Here is a 13,020-nt window from a genome sequence, read left to right on the forward strand (position 1 = left end):
TGGTGGTGGGCATGCAGGGATAACTTACCTTTGAAAAAAGCATGGAAAGGTCTGAGAGATTGCTCAGTATATAAAAACATTGGCTTATCAAACATTAGGTCCTCAGTTTGATTATTTGATCCTTGGCATGATAAGTACCAGAGTGTTACTGGTTCAGTCTCTTTCTAGTTAGTAAGTAGATAAATATTTAAAGTATTAAAAAAAATCCTTAAAATACATAAAATAATATAAATCAATGGAAGGTTAATTTTAAACATTTTTTTTTCCTTACCAGAACACTGCTCAGCTCAGACTTATGGTAGTTTGTAGTACTGTACCTGGGGCCTTAAAGCCTCAGGCATGAGAGTCTCCTTACATAACCATTATGCTGTCTCCTTCATTCAATTTAAAACTTGTAACTTAATTAATTAATTAATTTACTGGATATAAACAGAGAGAAAATAAGAGGGGGGAGGAGATAGAAAGGGAGATAGACACCTGCAGCACTGCTTCACTATTCACAAATTTTTATCCCTGCAGATGGACAGCAGGGAGTCTTGAACCTGTGTCCTTGCATGTTGTATAACATGTGCACTCAACCAGGTATGTCACCACCCAGCCCTAAGACTTTTTAAAAAAATACTTTTTTAAAAAAAATACTACTATTATTTTCTTTTTTTGCAAGCTGAACAAGAAATGTAAGTGAAAGTACAGATTAGTAAAGTTAAAGAAATATACTATGAAGAGGTTGGAGTGATCTGTTCCAAGATGGAGGCAACCTAACAAACATTATTTTCAAAAAATTAAGAAAATACTATTAAATGCTAAATTGTGCCCCATTCTCCAAAGGGAGGTTGAGTCAGCATATTCTGCTACTCAAGATGGACCCTGGATTGAGTGCAGCCTAGAATATTCCTAGCCTTGACCACAGAATGCGAGTTCAGACCTACAGGGATGCAGAGGTTACACAGGCTCCTGTAATGAGTATGGGTCCCAGATCAAATCAATGGGTTTATAGTTATCAATTATACAATTTTCCCATATTTGGGAGCTACTCTTTACCCTGATCCAGCTTTCTAGTCCTATTTCCAACTCTGACACCATCTCCCCAGACAATATCTTTAGCCCACCTGTATGTTAGCTGTCAGATTCAGGCAAAAACTAATGTCATCATGGGCCCATTGGAATATACCTAAAATAGACTTCCTAGCTTTATCATAAATGGAGACCCCAAATCATCTGCTATAGTCTTACCTTTAGATTCCTCATTATTTAACAATCTGTTCTGCTTTATATCTTAATGATTTTTTAGCCACCAAGTTGCAAATGCTACCATGACACCAACATGACTTTCTGGGCAGACAACCCCACCAATGTGTCATTGAACCCCACCTCTCCAGAGACCTGCCCCCTTAGGGAAAGATAGAAACAGGCTGGGAATATGGATCCACCTGCCAACAGCCATGTCCAGTGAAGAAGCAGTTACAGACACCAGACCTTCCACCTTCTGCACCCCATAATGATCCTGGGTCAGTGTTCCCAGAGGAATAAAGAATAGGAAAGCTTCCAGTCGAGAGGATGGGAAGTGTAACTCTGGTGGTGGGAATTGTGTGGAATTGTACCTCTCTTACTCTACAGTCTTGTTGATCACAATTAAATCAATAATAAAAATGTTAAATCGATTAAGTTAATTTTATTTCAGGTACTAAAGAGCCAGAATCATTTCATTTACTCATGTTAGCACAGACCTTATGGGAAACGACAAATCACTTAGATTTGATTGCAGGCTACAGAAGAGAATATTCTCTAAACCCTGTCTCCTTAAACACATATAGCACAGAACTATAAAGTAAATCACACTCACTATCATCAGCCTCTTGAGATATCTGGAAATCTTCTATTAAATTGGGATCCCTGTCACTTTTATGATCTCACTGTAACTACAGGAACAAGGAAAATGACTGAGGCTTTATCAACTACTTTTGTAAGGTGACAAAAATGAAGAGCATAAAATTCTGAACGAAAACTTTAACCACCACTAAACTTGAACTTCAAGAACATGGATGATGCACAGAGTGAACAGCAGCAGATGTTACAGCGCCACCACTGCCAGAACAAAGACCTTCAGGCCTGAATCCAGGGCCTGAACAGCAAAGAAAACAGTTGTACATTGACGTGGCTCGCCTTGAAGCTGAGATGGAGCAGAGGCACCAACAGGAGTTGGAGAAGGACCGTGAGAGCTTCTGCGGCAGCAGCAACCTGGATACGGCACCGAAGACCTGGTAAAGATGGATCTGGAGAACCAGCCGCCCCACCCGTCCAGGGCACAGAGAAGACATGAAGGAAGAGCTGCCCTGGAGTGAGAGTGGCAGGAGAGAATCGCTGAGGCCGAGATGGAGCACCTTAACAGCTTCTGCCGCGAGGAGGAGATGAGGCACTCTGCCATCCTGGGGGCCAGAATGTGGAGGATATACCAGCTGACGGCCACTGCACGTACTAAGCTATCCAAGACCAGCTGGTGTTCTCCATGACGCTGGAGAGCCCAAGGAGCCGAACTGCCAAGTATATGCAGAAGCACATCGAAGATTTCCTGCCCTTCCTAACCGATCTGGAGACCTGCAATGCCTACTGCCAGGAAAAGTATGTGATCTACTGCGACGAGATTGTGTGCACCTCATTGTGCAGAGGCCAGCTGGAGCTGTGAGCCCTGTTGACGTCCTGCGGACGATCCAGCCGAGTTGCCCAGTGCGGTGATCGTGGAGCAGTACAAAAAGCCGATCACGCTCGTCTACACGCGCTATGCTTGCAGCTTCGTTGAGCACTACAACTTGGGTCAGCCCCTCAAAAAGGGTGTCGTGGGCTGCCATGACCCGCGGCTCTTCTAGGCCATCGTCGCCAGAGTGGATGCCGCCGAAGAGACATAACTATTTGTTTGCTTACTGGCATCTTGCTGTTTGAAAGGATGTAAACATAACATGTGAACCACTATCTAAATGCAACACCTTATACAATTAAAAGATTGTACACTGTGGTTAAAAAAAAAAAAAAAACTGGTAGAATGTTAGCTTGGCATGTCTAAGGCACCTGGTTTGACTCCCAGAACCTAGTGTACCATGTACCAGAGTGGTGGTACGTGGCACATCTCGTTCTCTCCTCTCTCTCTTTCTCCATATATAATCAATAAATGTGTTGAACAGCAAAAAGAATGGTCTCATCCTCTTTCCTCACCTATAAAAATAGAAATTGAAAAAAAAATTGTATTCCATACTTTTCAGGAACACTTAAAAGTATCAGCTGACATTTCTAATGAAATAAAAAAAAAGTTTAATTTTTAGAGATGCATTTTGAAGTAAATGAGAATATTATACCGCAACTTAGGATTTACTTTAAATCATTTCAGGAAAGAAAAAAGAGAGGAGTCAATGAAACAAATTAGTTTGTAACCTTGACAATTGAATCAAGGATGTAGTGGTAAACACTATTTTTTTTTCCTATGTGTGTATATGCTTTAAAATGTAAAAGCAAAGGCTATGAGATAGTTCATCCTATATACAGAGTGTCTTACCATGCATAATACTCCAAGTCCAAACCCTGACACCATGTGAGAGCACCATAGCATTAAGGGATGCAGCAAAAATGGGGGAACAGTGTTATGGTGTGCTTCCCGTGCCTCCTTCTCTGTCTTTCTCTGAAATAAAAGAATAAATAGGTCAGTCCGGGAGTGCAAGCACAAGGCCACAAGCAACAATAAATTAATTCATTTTTTGAAATAAAATAATAATTTTAAATATTATGATTATTTCAAGCTTTACAAACCCAAGAATCATTCTGTCTCTTTGCAAATGTTATGATTCTTCTGTGGTTCCTATAATATACATTTTATAGCTTAACCATTAGGATAATTTTATTTTTATGACTTGGAGAATCAATTGATACTTTACCTCTGTGTGCCATTGTTATCATTAGACATATCTCCTAATTTATTTTCTTCTTAGATTGTGGAAGATTTTCCCTCAGTAGAAAAAAAAAATAACAGAAAAACATTTCTTCTGTCAACCTCTATTTTTAACAAAACAGGTTCTTAGTAAAATGAAACCACATAACGAGAATCTTACTATTATATATATTTAGAATCACAATAGACTTCTCTGATAAACTTAAAATTTAAAAAAAATTACAAATATTTACTCACTGATCATGGCAGTTACAATCTTTGGTTACAAGTGGGAAAAAATGCAAGTCAAAGCAAGTTATTGTTTCATATAAACAGAGTATGAGAATTATGGGGGTGACCATGGCCACAGAGCAGTGCAAGACTACAAGAGGAGAATCTCTTAGCTCTTCCTTTCCTTTCTGTCCAGTCTGTTCTCTCACACCCTGAAATGCACTACTTGTGAACAGTGCTTGGTCTCACCTCCTGCTGGTCTTATTACCAGTAAGAAGAAATATTCTTCACTTCCAGTAGCTAGTTAGAAAAATTCCAGATGATTCCAATCATAGGTTGAAACCAAGAAACAAGAAAAGGGAAGACACAAGATAAAACCTGCACTGAGTGTGGTGTATTATAACAAAGGACTCCCGGGGAGGGAGCAGATGAAGGGAAAAAGTGTCCGCTACCCATTTCACAATGGTGGAAAAAAACTAGGGTGGGTGGGTGTGCAGACATCCACTATGGGGAAATGAGAGGTTGTACCCATCAGTCAAACACTGTCCTGTAAACTACCATTTCCCCAATAAAATGTTAAAAAAGAAATCGGGGCCAGGCAGTGGCACTCCTGGTTAAGTGCACACACTAGTGTGCAAGGACTCAGGTTCAAGCCCTGGTCCCCACCTGCAGGGGAAAAGCTTCACAAGTGGTGAAGTAGAGCTGCAGATGTCTCTCTGTCTCACTCCTCTCTATCTCCCTCCCCTCTCAATTTCTGTCACTAATAATTTATTAATAATAAATAAATAAAATTTGGGACCGGGTGGTGGCACACCTGGTTGAGCACACATGTTACAATAATAAATAAAATTTTTTAAAAATCTCAGAAAGTCTCTGGTAGGTCTGGTTGGGGTCATTTTGCCCTTGCTGGATTAGTCACCATGATTAGGAGGTGGATGATTGAGACTGACACATGACTGGAATGACACATGTTGTGGGCATGCTCAGTTTGATATATCAGGTAGCCCATTGGAGATGTTAAATATAAGATTAGATATATTGGCCTGAAATTCATGTGAAATTCAAAGGGATGGGGGGTGTTAGATGTTACAGAAATAAGTATAGAAGTTGTCCTAAAATTAATAATGTACTTATAAATTTCTTTATTGGGGGATTAATGTTTTACATTTGACAGTAAATACAATAGTTTGTACATGCATAACATTTCTAAGTTTTCCACACAATACAACACCCACTAGGTCCTCTGCCATCATGTTCCAGGACATGAACTCTCCTCCCACGCACTCCAGAGTCTTTTACTTTGGTGCAATACACCAACTCCAGTCCAGGTTCTGCTTAGTGTTTTCTCTTCTGATCTTGTTTTTCAATTTCTGCCTCTGAGTGAGATCATCCCATATTCATCCTTCTGTTTCTTTTTTTAAATTGTTATTATTTTTATTTTTTACTTTTTTATATTTATTTTAAAAAGAGACATTAACAAAACCATAGGATAAGAGGGGTACAACTCCACACAATTCCCACCACCAGATCTCCATATCCCCTCCCCTCCCCTGATAGCTTTCCTATTCTTTATGCCTCTGGGAGTATGAACCCAAGGTCATTGTGGGATGCAGAAGGTGGAAGGTCTGGCTTCTGTAATTGCTTCTCCGATGAACATGGGTGTTGACTGGTTGATCCATACTCCCAGTCTGCCTCTTTCTTTCCCTAGTAGGGTGGGGCTCTGGGGAAGTGGAGCTCCAGGACACATTGGTGAGGTCATCTGTCCAGGGAAGTCTGGTCAGCATCATGCATGATGCCGACCAGCATCCTTCTGTTTCTGACTTATCTCACTTAACATGATTTCTTCAAGCTCCATGACTTGAAGAAAAGTGACTGATCATTATCATGCAAGAAAGAAAAAGATTATCAAACATCTTTTTTTTTATCAGCTTAGCTCTGGCTTATAATGGCTCAGAGAATTAAAAGATTTATTTATTTTTTTAAATATATGATTTTTTAAAATTTTGGTTAGAGACAGAGAAACTGGGGGGGGAGGTTAGGGAGAGAGAATGACATCTGCAGCACTGCCTCGCCACTCATGAAGTATTTCCCTTGTAGGTAGTGGCCTGGGGCATGAGCCAAGGTTCTTATGCATTCTAATATGTGCACTTAACCAGATGTATCACTGCCCAGTCTGTAAATATCATTTTTGCTTTTAATTTACTGGTCAAACTCCTTTTCCCTATTCAGTCTCTTCTGCTTTTCACTTTCTCAAGCCTTTCCACTCTTTGTCTCAATTAATCAATCTCCATGGCCATTTACAATATGGTAAATCAGTTCTCATCTACAAGTGGATTTTCAAAAAATTTCAAAATTTCAGACATTTTTCTCCTTTCTCTTTCTTTTTTCTTTTCTTTTTGCTTCTTGGGTTATTGCTGGAGCTGATGCCGGCAGTATGAATCCATTGCTTCTGGTGGCCATTTTTATTTATTTATTTATTTTTATTTTACTGGATAGGACAGAAAGAAATTGAGCGGGAAGGGGAGATAGAGAGGAAGAGAGAAAGACACCTACAGAACTGATTCACCCCTTGTGAATATGACTCCCCTGCAGGTGCGGAGCCATGACCTCCAACCTAGATCCTTGCACAGGTCCTTGCACTTTGTATTATGTGCATTTAACCGGGTGAGCTACTGCCTGGCCTGCTCTCTTCCTTAAGTTTCTTTGATATCACTAACTCTTCCCATGTGGAAGAGATGACCTTAACTCTCTAGCCACTTCCAATTCTTAGATATCATTGTGATTTAAAAAAAAAAAAATTCACTTTGTACATTCCCTGGGAGCATTTTCCTCCCTGAATCATCTAATAAAGCCAATTAGACCTTGAATTTTACTCAGTTGCATCTTTTGCTACTTAACAAGTTTACTATCCTTAATTCCATAATCTCAATTCCATTTACTGCTTTTTACTCAATTTGAAATCAAAGACACTGCACTTCAACTCCCCACACTCTCAGTTCCACTGAAACTAGTCTCTCTCTAGCAGTGGGGATGAGCAAATAGTAACCCTTAGCCTTGGGTCAATGTGAAAAGGAGGAGGCTTTTTTTTTTTTTTCCTCAAGGCCAGATTTAACCAAACTAAATTTTAGTTGTTTCATATCTTTTAAAAGTCATTTTATTTTGGGGACCTACAGCTCAATTTATAGCATAACTTTAGACACATGGGTATAATTTCTCATCTCCCCATGATAGGTTTCTGCAAAACATCCTCACCTATTTAGGTCCTTTTCTATTCTCATTCACCAGGACCCCAACACTTTCCTTCTGAGAGTCCTTTGTTTTGTTACAATACACCATACTTAGTCCAACTTTCACCTTGTGCTTTACTTTTTCTTTAATTGGGTGATTAATGGTTTATAGTCAACAGCAAATACAGTTGTTGGTACATGTGTAAGCTACCAGTGAAACCATCTGATATTTGTCCTCTCTTTTTTAAAAATCTATTTTAATTTTTTTACTTTTTATTTATTTGATAGAGACAGGCAGAACTTAAGAGGAAGATGAGATAGAGAGGGAAGGAGACAGAGGGATACCTACAGCACTGCTTCACTACTGTGAAGCTTTCCCCCTGCAGGTGGGGACCGGAGGCTCAAACCCGGGACGTTGAGCACTGTGTCCTTCTCTTTTTGATTTATTTCACCTAACATGATTCCTTCAAGTTCCACCCAAGGTGTGGCAAAAGAGATGACTTTGCCTTTAACAGATGAGTAATACTCCATTGTATATATACAATTTCTTAGTCACTCAGCTGTCGTGCATTTGGGTTGCTTTCAAGTTTGGGCTATTAGAAATTATGGAATGTTCTACTCCTGACCACAGAATGTGAGCTCAGATCTATAGGGATGCAGAGGTCACATAGTATCCTAAGCTGAATATGGGCCCCACATGACATCAAATCGATGGAACTTACAGTCACCAATATTTAAACACCTTTCCCATATTAGGGAGCGACTATCTTCCCTGAACCAGCTTTCTGGTCCTTTTTCCAGCCATGACATCATCTCCCCAGACATTAACTTGGATCCACCTGCATATCAGATTTTGGGCTCAGGGAAAAAAAAGTATAGTCATGGGCCCTTTGGAATATAACTAAAATAGGTCTACTATCTACAAAATGGAGACCCCTAACTCTTCATCTGCACTATTCCAACCTTTAGGTTCAAGATTAGTCAACAATTTGTTAACTCTTTTTTCAGCCACCAGATTCCAGATGCTACCATGATGCCAATTGGACTTCCCTGGGCAGACAACCCCACCAATGTGTCCTGGAGCCCCACTTCTCCAGAGCCCCATCCCACTAGGGAAAGAGGCTGGGAGTATGGATTGACCTGTCAATGCCCATGGTCAGTGGGGAAGCAATTACAGACGCCAGACCTTCCACCTTCTGCACCCAATAATGACCCTGGGTCTATATTCCCAGAGGGATAAAGAATAGGAAAGCTATCAGGAGAGGAGATGGGATATGGAGTTCTGATGGTGGGAACTGTGTGGAGTTGTACCCCTCTTATCCTATGGTTTTGTCAGTATTTCCTTTTTTTTTTTGTAATTTTTTTTTGTAATTTTTTAAAAATTTTATTTATCTTCCCTTTTGTTGCCCTTGTTGTCTTTTTATTGTTGTTGTAGTTGATGTCATCGTTGTTGGATAGGACAGAGGGAAATGGAGAGAGGAGGGGAAGACAGAGAGGAGGAGAGAAAGATAGACACCTGCAGATCTGCTTCACCGCCTTGTGAAGCGACTCCCCTGCAGGTGGGGAGCCGGGGACTCGAACCGGGATCCTTATGCCGGTCCTTGCGCTTAGTGCCACCTGCACTTAACCCGCTGCGCTACCGCCCGACTCCCCAGTATTTCCTTTTTATAAATAAAAATTAAAAAATATATATACTCCTGTGAATTTACTGTTACCCATTTTTAAATTTATCATTCCATTTGGAAAAATCAAATTTTCTTGAGGATTGGCTTTGATATGATTTAAAAAATTACAATGAAACCATGGAACCAAAGGGCCAGAACAATCTAATATGGTCCTAAGGGGGTAGAAGATAACCTTCAGGTTGGCAAACTGGATTAAAAGACGATCAACACACTAAAGCTGAATTTGGAAAATGGAAGGATAATAGAGATCTCCATTGCCCACCTTCTTCCTGCTCCCTTGTCCCTTTAAAATAATAAAGTGTAAGTTATGTATAATGTATATGTATACATTAAATAAATATGTATATATATTTTACCAGAGCACTGATCAGCTCTGGTTTATGGTGGTATAGGGGACTGAACCTGGGACTTGGGAGCCTCAGGTATGAGAGTCTCTTTGCATAACCATTATGCTATCTACCCCTTATAGGTTTTATTCTTTTTTTAAAAAATAATTTATTTCTTTATTGGGGAATTAATGTTTTACATTCAACAGTAAATACAATAGTTTGTACATGCATAACATTTCCCAGATTCCCATTTAACAATACAACCCCCACTATGTCATTCATCATCTTTCATGGACCTATATTAGAGTCTTTTACTTTGGTGTAATACTCCAATTCCATTTCAGGTTCTACTTGTGTTTTCTTTTCTAATCTTGTTTTTCAACTTCGGCCTGAGAGTGAGATCATCCCATATTCATCCTTCTGTGCCGGGATAGCCTGAGGGTACTTCTTCCCGAGCTAGTGCTCTCTGGGTTGGAGAGAACTCAACTGGAGCTGATCTAGGCTGCTGTGTGGGAGAGGGATCAGGAACTCGTGCTGCACCAACTTCCGCAGAAGATACACTCTGGAACTCTCGGAGCCGGAAAGCAATTTCCAAGTGTCTTTAATCAGAAGAGCAGCTGTTTTTATACTCTCCAAGTAGGGTGGAAACAGGATGTGATATAGAGAGGGTGGAGAGAAAAGTGACTGGTGAAAATCAGAGTGTGACAAGGAGGGGGCGGAACAGGCGAGAATCCTATAACTGAACCACCAATGCCCTGGAGTGCTTTATGTAAAAGTGATTTATGTAAATAGACCAAACCTTTGGATCAGTAAATCCCTATATAGGCATATGGATAAGAAGAAGCCAGGGGGAGGTGGCAACTACCCAACACTTCTGTTTCTGACTTATTTCACTCAACATGATTTTTTCAAGGTCCATCCAAGATCGGCTGAAAACGGTGAAGTCACCATTTTTTACAGCTGAGTAGTATTCCATTGTGTATATAGACCACAACTTGCTCAGCCACTCATCTGTTGTTGGACACCTGGGTTGCTTCCAGGTTTTGACTATTACAAATTGTGCTGCCAAGAACATATGTGTACACATATCTTTTTGGATGGATGTGTTGGGTTCCTTAGGATATATCCCCAGGAGGGGGATTGCAGGGTCATAGGGTAGGTCCATTTCTAGCCTTCTGAGAGTTCTCCAGACTGTTCTCCACAGAGGTTGGACCAATTGACATTCCCAGCAGCAGTGCAGGAGGGTTCCTTTGACCCCACACCCTCTCCAGCATTTGCTGTTGTTATATAGGTTTTATTCTAAGAGGAAATTCAAGAAGGTTATGGTCCAAGAGACTTCAGACCATTTCCTACTTGTCCATGCGTGAATTCACCTGGTTTTCCAGCTCCCCATTTTTACTTGTAGAAATGTTCTCTGAAAATAAAAAAAATATATATGAGGTTGATTTCATTATGTCTCCTGCCTGCCTTGCAGGTTTGAATGGTTCTAAAGGAACATTATTCTCTATTTGTGAAAGGTGGTATGAGAGTATTTGGCTTTGTCTGGCAACTGGCTGTAAGCCCATATTTGGTTTCATGAATGCATAGCACTGCCTGAAACACAGGTAGTATGGAGCCAACCACTGTTAATTGAGTTAATATGCTGACAAAAAAAAAATTAAGTAAATTCCTTTCACATGGTAACATGGTCTCCTGGGATAAATCTCTGCCTTCAAGAGTATAAGTAGTTCTTGCCAAAACACACTTTGGTTCCCTTGAATTTAAGTGATAATGGAGGTAGCTGGGGTAGATACTCAAATAACTCCAAGAGAACTGTAAGAAGATGTTAAGTATGTAAAAATTTACACTAATGTTCCTCCAGCATTTACTGTGTTGGTTTGTTTTTAAATAGGGACAAATAGGCAGAGAAAGAAAGAGATCACAGCAGGGAAACTTCCTTTAAGTAGTGGGGCCCAGGCTCAAACCTGGTTAGTGTGCACAAAACGTTTGCTTTCTTCTACCACTCCTCATCCATCCATCAGGAAATGGTTAAGATTAGTTTTTTGTTTTATTTTTTAATGCACAACAGATACTTTCCACAATTATTTTCCATTTGAAATGCTTAACAAAAAAGTACTAAATTAATTTCTTGCTAGCATAAAGAGTAAAAGTAGTCTGGTCATTTTTTGATAATTTAGTTTGCTATTAAGTCAAACTAATTTAAAAAAGTCTTAAGTACTTTTTAAGCTTATGATTCTATTTTAAATGATTTAGATAAATTCTCAAACAGAACTACTTCAAAGTGAAGGTGATTAAACCTTTTTTTAAAAAAGATTTTGTTTACTCATTAATGAGAAAGATTGGAGGAGAGAAAGAACCATGCTGGGAAATTGTGCCCATGCAGTCACATCTGCCATGTTGTCCCCTCAGGCTACTGCTAGTTCCCACGAGAGTTGGGACATTCTCAGAATGTCTGCTCAGCCATGTTATGCCCTCAGGGCATTGTCTATATCCCCGCGATATCTGGAGTGCTTTGGTTACTCCTCCCCCTTCCCATTCTCACGAAAGCTACTCCTATAAAAACCCTTCACACCTCTCTCTGTTGCTAGCGCTTCACTCCGGTGTTCAGACGCAGGAAAGGTTACTTCGTGAGGCAGCCATTTTCGCTACCTCCACGTGGCCCAACCTGCTTCTCTAGCACCTAACTCCGAGGTGCCAGCACAAATAAAGATTTGTGTTTCCTCTTCGCTCCGGACCCCCTCTCTCTTCTCCGCAGCCCGCGCACAACAACATCTGGCTCAACAACAGAACCAGACATCACTCTGGTACATGTGCTGCTGGGGAATGAACTCAGGACCTCATGCTTGAGAGTCTGGTGCTTTATCAAACACTGCGCCACCACCAGGACCACTTTTTTTTTTAAATATTTTATTTATTTATTCCCTTTTGTTGCCCTTGTTTTATTGTTGTAGTTACTATTGTTGTTACTGATGTCATTGTTATTGGATAGGAGAGAAATGGAGAGATAAGGGGAAGACAGAGGGGGAGAGAAAGACACTTACAGACCTGCTACATCTCTTGTGAGGCAACTCCCCTGCAGGTGGAGAGCCGGGGCTCGAATCTGTATCCTTACACCGGTCCTTGTGATTTGCACCAAGTACACTTAACCCGCTGCGCTACTGCCCGACTCCCGTGATTAAACTTTCAATCCAATAGTCAAAAGAAACTTAAATGTAAGTACGTTTGTTTATTTATTTATTTATTTATTTATTTTTTAGATGGAAATAGGAAGGCTGAAACCAAGAGTGAAAGAGACCACAGCACCTAAACTTCCTTCAGTGTGGTGGGGGCAGGGTTGAACTAGGTTATGCACATGGCAAAGCAGCATATTGTCCAAGTGAACTATTTTAAAGGCCTTTAAGTTGAAGTTTTTGTAATTTCCTTTTTTTTCTCTCTCTCTCTCTCTTTTTTTTTTTTAACCAGAGCTGTTGGTTTAGGTGGTGCTGAAGACTGAACCTGAGATTTTGGGGCCTCAGGTATGAGAATATTTTTGCATAACTATTACCCCTGCCCAAGCCGATGTTCTGGCTTGTTTGTTTCCTTTATTCTACAAACCTGGATTCAGGCATTGTGGACCTGGGGTTAGGTGCCATGAA

The 13,020-nt window shown here is 40.3% G+C and overlaps 1 protein-coding gene across 1 annotated transcript in view; it reads right to left on the reverse strand.

Moving 5' to 3' along the window:
- Positions 1-1,652: 1,652 nt before the first annotated feature.
- Positions 1,653-13,020, reverse strand: part of LOC132541428 (collagen alpha-1(III) chain-like) — a 35,004-nt gene continuing 23,636 nt past the window's right edge. The window contains exons 3-4 of the mRNA XM_060202167.1: positions 3,545-3,667; positions 1,653-2,929 (exon numbers count right to left, since the gene is read on the reverse strand). The gene's annotated coding sequence lies outside the window, so the exon portion shown is untranslated. The remainder of the gene's footprint in view (positions 2,930-3,544; positions 3,668-13,020) is intronic.

The sequence above is a fragment of the Erinaceus europaeus genome, chromosome 1 (genome assembly GCF_950295315.1).
Source record: "Erinaceus europaeus chromosome 1, mEriEur2.1, whole genome shotgun sequence".
In the NCBI taxonomy this organism is placed as follows: domain Eukaryota; kingdom Metazoa; phylum Chordata; class Mammalia; order Eulipotyphla; family Erinaceidae; genus Erinaceus; species Erinaceus europaeus.